The sequence below is a fragment of the Salvia hispanica genome, chromosome 5 (genome assembly GCF_023119035.1).
Source record: "Salvia hispanica cultivar TCC Black 2014 chromosome 5, UniMelb_Shisp_WGS_1.0, whole genome shotgun sequence".
NCBI classification, from domain to species: domain Eukaryota; kingdom Viridiplantae; phylum Streptophyta; class Magnoliopsida; order Lamiales; family Lamiaceae; genus Salvia; species Salvia hispanica.
This window is the reverse complement of record NC_062969.1, coordinates 18,404,088-18,412,762: the sequence shown is the minus strand read 5'-3', so window position 1 is coordinate 18,412,762 and position 8,675 is coordinate 18,404,088.

Sequence of the window (8,675 nt, the reverse complement as noted above, 5' to 3'; positions counted from 1 at the left end):
CCTAGCATCATCCTTCAAAGAGAACGGGAACAGTCTAAGGCGGATTTGATCATCTGAAACGCCATTAGCCTTCACAGTGTTGCTAATCTGTACGAACTTGGTCAGATGCTTGTTGGCATCTTCTGAACCTGTTCCACCAAATGCATGTGCTTCTGCCCTGTTTATCAACCCCGGCTTCAATTCAAAACTGTTGGCGGCAATCCCGACATTATTGACTGGCGGATTAGCAACCCGTCTATATGCAAACAAATTTTGCACGGGCTGAACTGCTGGTCTAGCATTCCGCTCATCCAATTGTCTCTAAATGTTGGCCATCTGCTCACGGAGTTGACGAATGACAAGATTCTCATTATTGCCCCCTCCATTATTGTTCTCATTGTTGTTTCCCCCATCGTTGTTCTCCATTAGGATTGGAGAATTAGGCTCGTACTGTATCGGTGATGGAGGTGGAGACGGAGTGGGTGACAGAGTCCTCTGAACGGGGGAGGGTGGACGCCTATGACCCGGTGAAGATACACGGATCCTTTGGTTCAACCTCCTCTGAGCGTTCCTCCTCCTGTTGGATGCTTCGATCTCGGGATCGATGGGTTCTAAAGGTGGACCTTTAGAACGAGTGTGCATACAACCTGAAAAAAGAAACACCAAGATTAGAGAACTCAAAAATAAAAATAAAACCTAAAGAAAATAAAATCTAGACTAGTAATCTCAATTATTATCACGATATTAAGCTCTAACAACACAAAGTTGTCCCCAACAACGGCGCCAAAAACTTGACTCGACTTATTTTAACACAAGTAGTACCCGCAGAGACAGTGTAACAATTAGCAAGCAAGAGTATCGTATCCCACAGAGACAAATTTGTATCAACTTAACTACCACGAACAAATGTTGACTACTATCTAGAGAATCATGAAAGGTTTGGTTGTTTTCTAACACTACGAAAAGCATATAATGAGCAAATAAACAAATAAAAGCAAGTAAACACGGAGTGAAAAGATAATATGGAGAAAATTGTAGAACTCAAGGATCCGATGCACAATTCCAAGCTCTTATCCAATCAAATTGTCTTACCTTTTGGTGTCTCTAGAATTACTAAGTCGACCACAATTATAGATTAAACCCCCTCCCGAGGTGAGAAACCTGCAGATTAGGTGCTAGGATTGAAGTCCCCTTCTAATCCTAAAACCCCTAACTCCCAAAAGCTCGATTAGGTCAAAGACCTCACTCAAAACCTCAACTCTCCCGAGTTTTATTGCATTAAGGTGTGAATTATTCTTATTTCCAGATTAATTATTTCATCTCCCGATTAATCTAATTAATCCTACACAATCAAATGGTGATCAAACAATTGAAATGAATAAACCCAAGAATAATCAAATAACTACAAGAGCAAGCAAGAACAAAATTAATTGGATAAAAACTATGAAATTAGTGCATCTTCACCAAGAATTCTACAAAAAGGTGTTTAGCTACTCATGTTCTTCATAAAAACCATGTTTGAAACAAAAGATTCTATGAAATACATGGAGAAAAGATTAAGATACTCCTGTGAGAATGAATCTATGGAATGGCAACTTCAATCTTCCGATTGGAAGTCTTCAATCTTCAATTCCCTCTCTCAAAGTGTTCTTGGAGGTGTGTGTGAGTGTAGGAGGCGGTAAGTGTTTAATGATATGAACCCTAGGCGTTTTTCCTTTAATCTCCCATCAAAAATCGCGTTTTTGGCAAGAGAATACGCCAAAATAGCGTACCCGGCCGGGTGGAATTATAAAGAGCAAAATTCACACGGCCGGGTGGTCATTTTCGACCATTTTCTGACCCTTTTCGCGCAGAATCGTTGTACCCGGCCGGGTGAATTTATAGTGAAATAATTCACCCGGTCGCGTGAAAGTTTCTGGACAGCGCAGTGTTCTTGTAACGGCCATAACTTCTTCTACCAAACTTCGATTGAGGTGTGCGAGATACCCACGCGAAGATCTTTCGAAGACGAAGAGATTGATATGCATTAGGGGCTGATTGGACTTCAAAATCTCCAGTAAGCATTGTCTCAAACCAAGGCTGCTGCGCATCCACATATTTTGTACCTTTTCTACACATTCTTAACAAAATGGTCAACATACCAACATAATAGAGAAGTAGATATAAACATGTCCAATAATAGACAAAATATGATCAAATTCATACATAACCACCCTCTAAAACCAAATAAAATCCAAGTATGTCAATATCCATTAAAAGACAATTTAGAAACTTAAATTAAATTTCTTCTAAAAGAAGGTATCAACAAAACATTCTTCAAAATAAAAAATCTATCACTAGAAAAACGCAAATAAACGTCTCCCACTGCAACGGCCGCCACTTTAGTAGCGTCGCCCAGCTGGACTTCGATCTCACGATCATATAACCATCTTGTCACCTGCATTAAGTCAGGATCAAAACATATATGATCAGTTGCTCCAGTATCAATGACCCACGTATGAGTAGATGTCGAATCCAAACATGACTCGACTACTAGAGCATGGTGCACACCTGTAGCCTTGCCCTTTTTAGGACAATTTGGCTTCCAATGACCTTTCTCTCCACACTTGAAGCATTTTCTAGTAGGCTTCTTATCGGCCTTCTTCTTTTTCTTTCCCTTAGCATTCTTAGCTGCCACTGGGTTCGGTGCCTTTTTCTTTCCTGCGGCAAGGCTTAGAGCCAGAGGAATTAGGCGCCAAACTCAGCATAGCTACCTTAGCTTGAACCATAAGGTCCTCCGCCGACTAAAGTTCAGTCAGCAGCTCTGCCAAAGTGTAATCCCGCTTGTTCATCTCGAAATTGAGCTTGAACTGCTGGAAGCTAGGGGGAAGACTCTGAAGGATTATAGTAATCTGGGACTCGGGATCGATGGTCCCTCCCAAAACCTCAAACTGGTTGAGGTGGCTTATCATCTCGAGGACATGTTGCCTCACAGATGTGCCTTCCTTCATAGTCTTCGTCATGATACTCCGAAAGGCTTGAGACTTAGCCGTTCGATTCTGAGTACCAAAAAGATTCGCAAGATTTTACATAATCTCGGCGGTCGCCGCCATGGCAGAATGTTGATGCTTGAGTACTGAAGACATAGATGCCAACATATTGCACTTAGCCATCTCATTTGCCTTATGCCACCGTTCTGTACTCCCACCGCTGCGTTAGCCGCGGGAACTGGAGGCTGTGGAGTAGTGAGCACAAACTTGTACTCTTCTGCTGTGAGAACGATATCCAAATTTTGTTTCCATTCTATGTAATTTTGGCCCTCGAGTTTGTTTTCTTTGAGAATTGCAGAAAGAGGATTAAAAGATATCTTGACGGATTTTATTGCACTGCAAATAGAAAAATTTACTATTTGTCATAAACTTATGTAAGGAAATTGAGTAGATTAACCATAAAACTTTTCAAAATCTTACAACAGCAAAATTAATAAATTGTACCCTCCAGAGGAGGTTAATACGCATTAAAATTTTGACAATTTTACTGGTCACAACACCGACGAATAGTCCAGAGACCACAAAATGGCATGGCCGCCTAATGTTGCCTAAGCACGACCATCAGATTTAGCATTACAGAATTTTATTTCTACAACACAATTCCATGACAATGTTCATGTGCTGATAACAAAATCAAGCTATCTCATAAATTTTATTGAACTCTGAAACTCGTAATTCCATGACAATGTTCATGTGCTGATAACAAAATCAAGCTATCTCATAAATTCTGATTGAACCCTGAAACTCGTAGTTCCTTAGGATTATCGTCCCCACAAGGCAGGTGGCGATAATATTAGGAACCACTTTCTAGTTCATTCTATTTATTATGTGAGAAGTCCGCCATTATGAACTTACTGTTTCGTAGGATTATTGTCCCCACAGAGTGGGTGGCGATAATATTAGAAACTAGCTTCACAAAATTTGGCAGTCCAACCGATGGAGACCATATATAAACTTTAAGTTCATAATTATCGCTTAGATATTTGGGTTATGATTTTTCATTAATTATTCTTTAGCCTTAAGGCAGATTAAGACTAATTAAATTCTGTTGGTATTTAATTGACTAGATAATTAAATCTTTTATTATCTTTAGTATCTTAGTTTAGGAATTAATTAATCTAGAATTTAATTCTTATTCATGTCATACTATAAGATATATCTAAAATAAAGTACATTATTTAAATCTTAATTAGACATGAAAAATTAAATTCATATAATATCCTTGTTCAACATAATTATATTATTTAATATAATCTTACATATCTATCCTAATTAGGATTCTAGATACATATAATATTTAGGAAACTATTAAATTATTCTTATCTATATCATCTAGGATATAAAATATTTCATAGATATAGAAAATAATCAAAATATTCCTAAAATCTAGGGAAATCTTCCCAAAATATTTTATTTCATTAAATAATATTATTTTTAATGATTATCTTTTAATTTAGGAATTAAATAATCATTAAAATATTTCTTCATCGTTATCTCATCGTACGAGGTTCGCACTCTCGACGAACGACGCGTCCTCGGGCTCGGCTTCTCGAGACCATAGGTGGCGCACCGTCTCGGCCAGCAGCATGCACAGCTGCGCCGCTGATAAGGCTAATTTCATGCATCGGTAATGTGCGAAAAATGTTATAATTTGCTGGGTCTAACATGTTTCCTAAGCCAGGTGTGTGAAGAAAATCGCTAGATCAAGGAAGTAATGAAGGAGATGGTCTAGCGAGGGAAAGGAACGAAGTGAGCAGGATTTACAAGGAAAATTGGCGTGACAGAGGAGTCTACAGCTGAGGGCAACAAAGTCTTATCTATACCTCGCTGGGCCCACTCAAACGCCTATATATATAGAAGAGCATGCAACGCAGGAGGGAGTTTTTTTGGGGTTTTTTTTGAGTTTTTTTTTACTCTTCTTAGCTCACACACTTTACACACACTTGGGAATGGATCTGGGGTGGTCGTGATCGGCAGGGTACTTTCTAGAAAATCTCGTGTTTGGCAACACCGTCCGAGTGAGGGCGAATATACAATTACCTTTAATTTCAGTTGTTTTGCTTGTTTTCACCGTCGAACTTCACTTTTGGGAGTCGACCTTGATGTTGATGATGCTTAATTATTTTACCGTTCGTGGATCTGCGTTTAGTGGTTAAATTTCAAGTCATTTTGCATAGATCTCTCTGCTGTTAGCTTATTTCTTCAATTGTTATGTCGATCTCTGTTTATTTTGATGTTGAGGTGTTTGATGTGGAATTTGGTGACAGATCTGTGGTTGTTTGAGTATTCGGAGTTCTTTTTTTAAAAATCTGACGTGATGGAGAGTTTCTGCTGTTTGGAGTTCATGTCGGACGCTTGGATCCGGAGTGGATTTAGCGTCTGAGGTTGTATTCGACGTGTGGAAAGATAGTAGTTCGATAGATCTTTTTTTTTTCTTCTTGGTTTCTATTTTACTTCGTCTAGGGTATGCAGATATGTTAAGTTCTTCGTTATTATGCATAAATTTGATTTCAAGTCAGTAGCTCTGTTTTTATTTTGCTCATGCTGCTTTTCTTAAGAAGTTTTACGCAATTTTGGTTGTAGAAGACGATGTCACTGTCAGTCGGTACAAGAGTTAGTTATTCTGCCAACTTTTCAGTCGTACCTTGCTTTTTCAGACATGGTCCCCACAGTAGGTTTATTTCCTAGGTCTAGCTGTTAGTTTAAGATTTTTTTAATAGTTCCCAAGTCAAGTTAATTTTTGATTTTCCTCAACCCAAGAAAATGCGTGGCAGCAGCCAACACCAAAAACACTCCCAAATCCTTGAACATGAGTATTACGCATCCTTCTCTGTGGGATCGATCCCTACTTCCCTATACTAGGTTTAGTAAAGTGGTTGAGGGTTTTTTTTTTAAAGAAAAAGTGCTCTGTGTGTCCGACGACCGGGATTCCTCGCGACCCACGAGTTCCTAGACCGAGTGATTTGGTGGACTTGCTGGATCTAGGGAACCTTCTATTTCCTGTTTGAACACGTGTAGAGGGAAGGATTTCTAAATTAGAATTTCTGGACTATTTTTTCCCATCCAACAAGCATTTAACGCTCCGAAAAAGAGAGATCCAGTGGCGTCAAAGAGTGAGTATGACGAGTCTCTTAGTTCTTACAAGGTCTTGCTCAAGGGATTGCTTGGATGCTTGTCCTAATCATCGATGATCGAGGCGGAAACTTATTATCTGTTTTATGAAGGTGCAAACCCCGAATCAAAGGACCTGATGAATTCTTCGAGCGGGGGGAATTTTACTAAGAACAAAGCAAGTGAAGCCAGGGAAACGCTGGGGAGATTGATTGAGGCAAAGAAGGCTTATGATAACCCGAGGAGCATCTTGAGAAGGGGATCGGTCAACGCAGCAACGGAGCAAACTGATAAGAAGGTGGAAGATAGGATAGACCAATTGGAGAAAGCACTGTTGAATGCGATTGAAAAATACAACCCCCACGCTCCATCAAGGAGTGAGAAATCCCCGGGTCCGGAGGAAAGACAGATTCAGCCTTATTATGGTCAACCTAGCGAAGAGGAGTGCCATGCCCAGGCGAATTCGATGGGAAGTTGGAATCCAGATGGAAGTTGGAACCAAGGAAGACAGAAGGACGCACCGTGGAGGACTCATCCCAATTTTCGATGGAGTGAAAATGACCAGAATCAATCGCCCTCGCAGCAAATCACGAATTACACACCCCCCAGAGAGGCAACATAACTGGTCAGGAAGGAATCAAGAAGGCTGCAGCCGGAGCAATAGCCTGAGTGGGGAATAGGAATCAGAATAACCAAAACAATTCGGGAAACTCCTATGTGCCACCTCACCAAAGGAATAACCAAGGCAACTTTCAGAATTCCCAACAGAACCACCAAGGAAATCAAGGGTCTGGTGGCCAGTACAATAATCAAGGGTCGAATAACCAATACAACAATCATCAAGGCAATTATCGACAGAACCAAGGTCAAGGACAAAATTTTGGTCAATTCAACTTCAGACCACAACGGAGTTTGGATGACATGGTCCATGATCTGGTAAATTCACAGCAGTTCATGCAAGGTAACCTACATTCCAACAATGACATGGTGCACAAGTTACAAGATGCTCAGTCTGAACATAAAGCCGCCATGGACATGATGGCAAAACAACTTTCCCAAATCGCAGTTTCCTTGAATGAGATGCGAGGGAATGAAGGCAAACTTCCTGCTACTTAGTCAAACCGCCAGACCGAGCAAACATTAGTCAAATCACCTTGAGATCTGGGCGGGGTTATGAAGGGCCGACGTTGGAAACTGAAGAGGAAGGCACTAGACCAAGGGAGATCCTTATTCAGGACGACCTCCAGAAGGGAGACTTAGGGGGATCCCTACCTCGATCAAGGGACCCGTTCTGGGACTTCCACAAATGCAGTAAAGCGAGCAAAACCATTTCCATATCGAGGGGAGGCGAAGAAGAAAAAGGATGATACAGAGGATCTCATGGAGATTTTCAGCAAGTTGGAAATCAACTTGCCATTCTTGCAAGCCTTGAAAATGCCCGCCTTCAGTAAGTTCATCAAGGAGTTTATTGCAGGGAAAACCAAGCTAGATGGGAAGATTGTGATTGGAGAAACTGTGTCTGCTGTGATACAGAAAAGAAGGATGCCCTCGAAATGCACCGACCCAGGTATGTTCACATTACCCATCTCTTTAGGGGATATCAAAGTTGAGCATGCCATGTGTGATCTAGGGGCATCAATAAATGTTTTGCCACTTTCGATCTATAAGAAGTTAACTGGGGTAAGAATGGTTGCTACCAAGGTAGTGATCCAGCTAGCAGATAGAACTTGCATTTGCCCTGAAGGAGTGTTGGAAAATATTATAGTCAAAGTGCATGAATTTCTATATCCTGCTGATTTTTACGTGATCAAGATGAATGATAATGAGTCTGCTGAGTCTAGTGGGGTACTTTTAGGGAGGCCATTTTTGCGTACGGCTAAGACCATTATCGATGTGTTTGATGGAACAATTTGCTTGGACTATAATGGGGAAAAATATACCTTTAGCATAGATGAGGGGATGAAAAGACCTTTAGATGTTGAGAATCTCTACGCTATTGATGTTATTAACCCTTTAGTCCAAGAATATCTTGAGACAGAATTGATACAGGAACAAATCGACAACTCGGAGTTGAGCCATTCGATTGACAAAGAAGTTGTGGGATGGTGTGCAATCTCCTGGGTCGGGTGTTGGAGGTCATCAAAAGGAACAAAAAGGCAATAGGATGGACTCTCTCAGATTTGGTGGGAATAAGTCCGGATCTTTGCATGCACCACATCCGTTTAGAAGAAAGTGCAAAGGCTCATCGAGATGCACAACGGAAGCTGAACCCGAACATGCGAGAGGAGGTCCTAAAGGAGGTATTGAAGTTGCTTGCTCTAGGAATCATCTACTCCATTCCTGACAGTGAGTGGGTCAGCCCTGTCCATATGGTGCCAAAGAAGTCTAGGATACAAGTTGTCAAAAATGAGAAGAATGAATTGGTACCCACCAGATTAGTGAGCCCTTTTGGTACATATGCATACCGAAGAATGCCATTTGGATTGTGTAATGCACCGGGGACTTTTCAACGATGTATGATGAGCATTTTTTCGGATCTGTTGGAAGTATGCATTG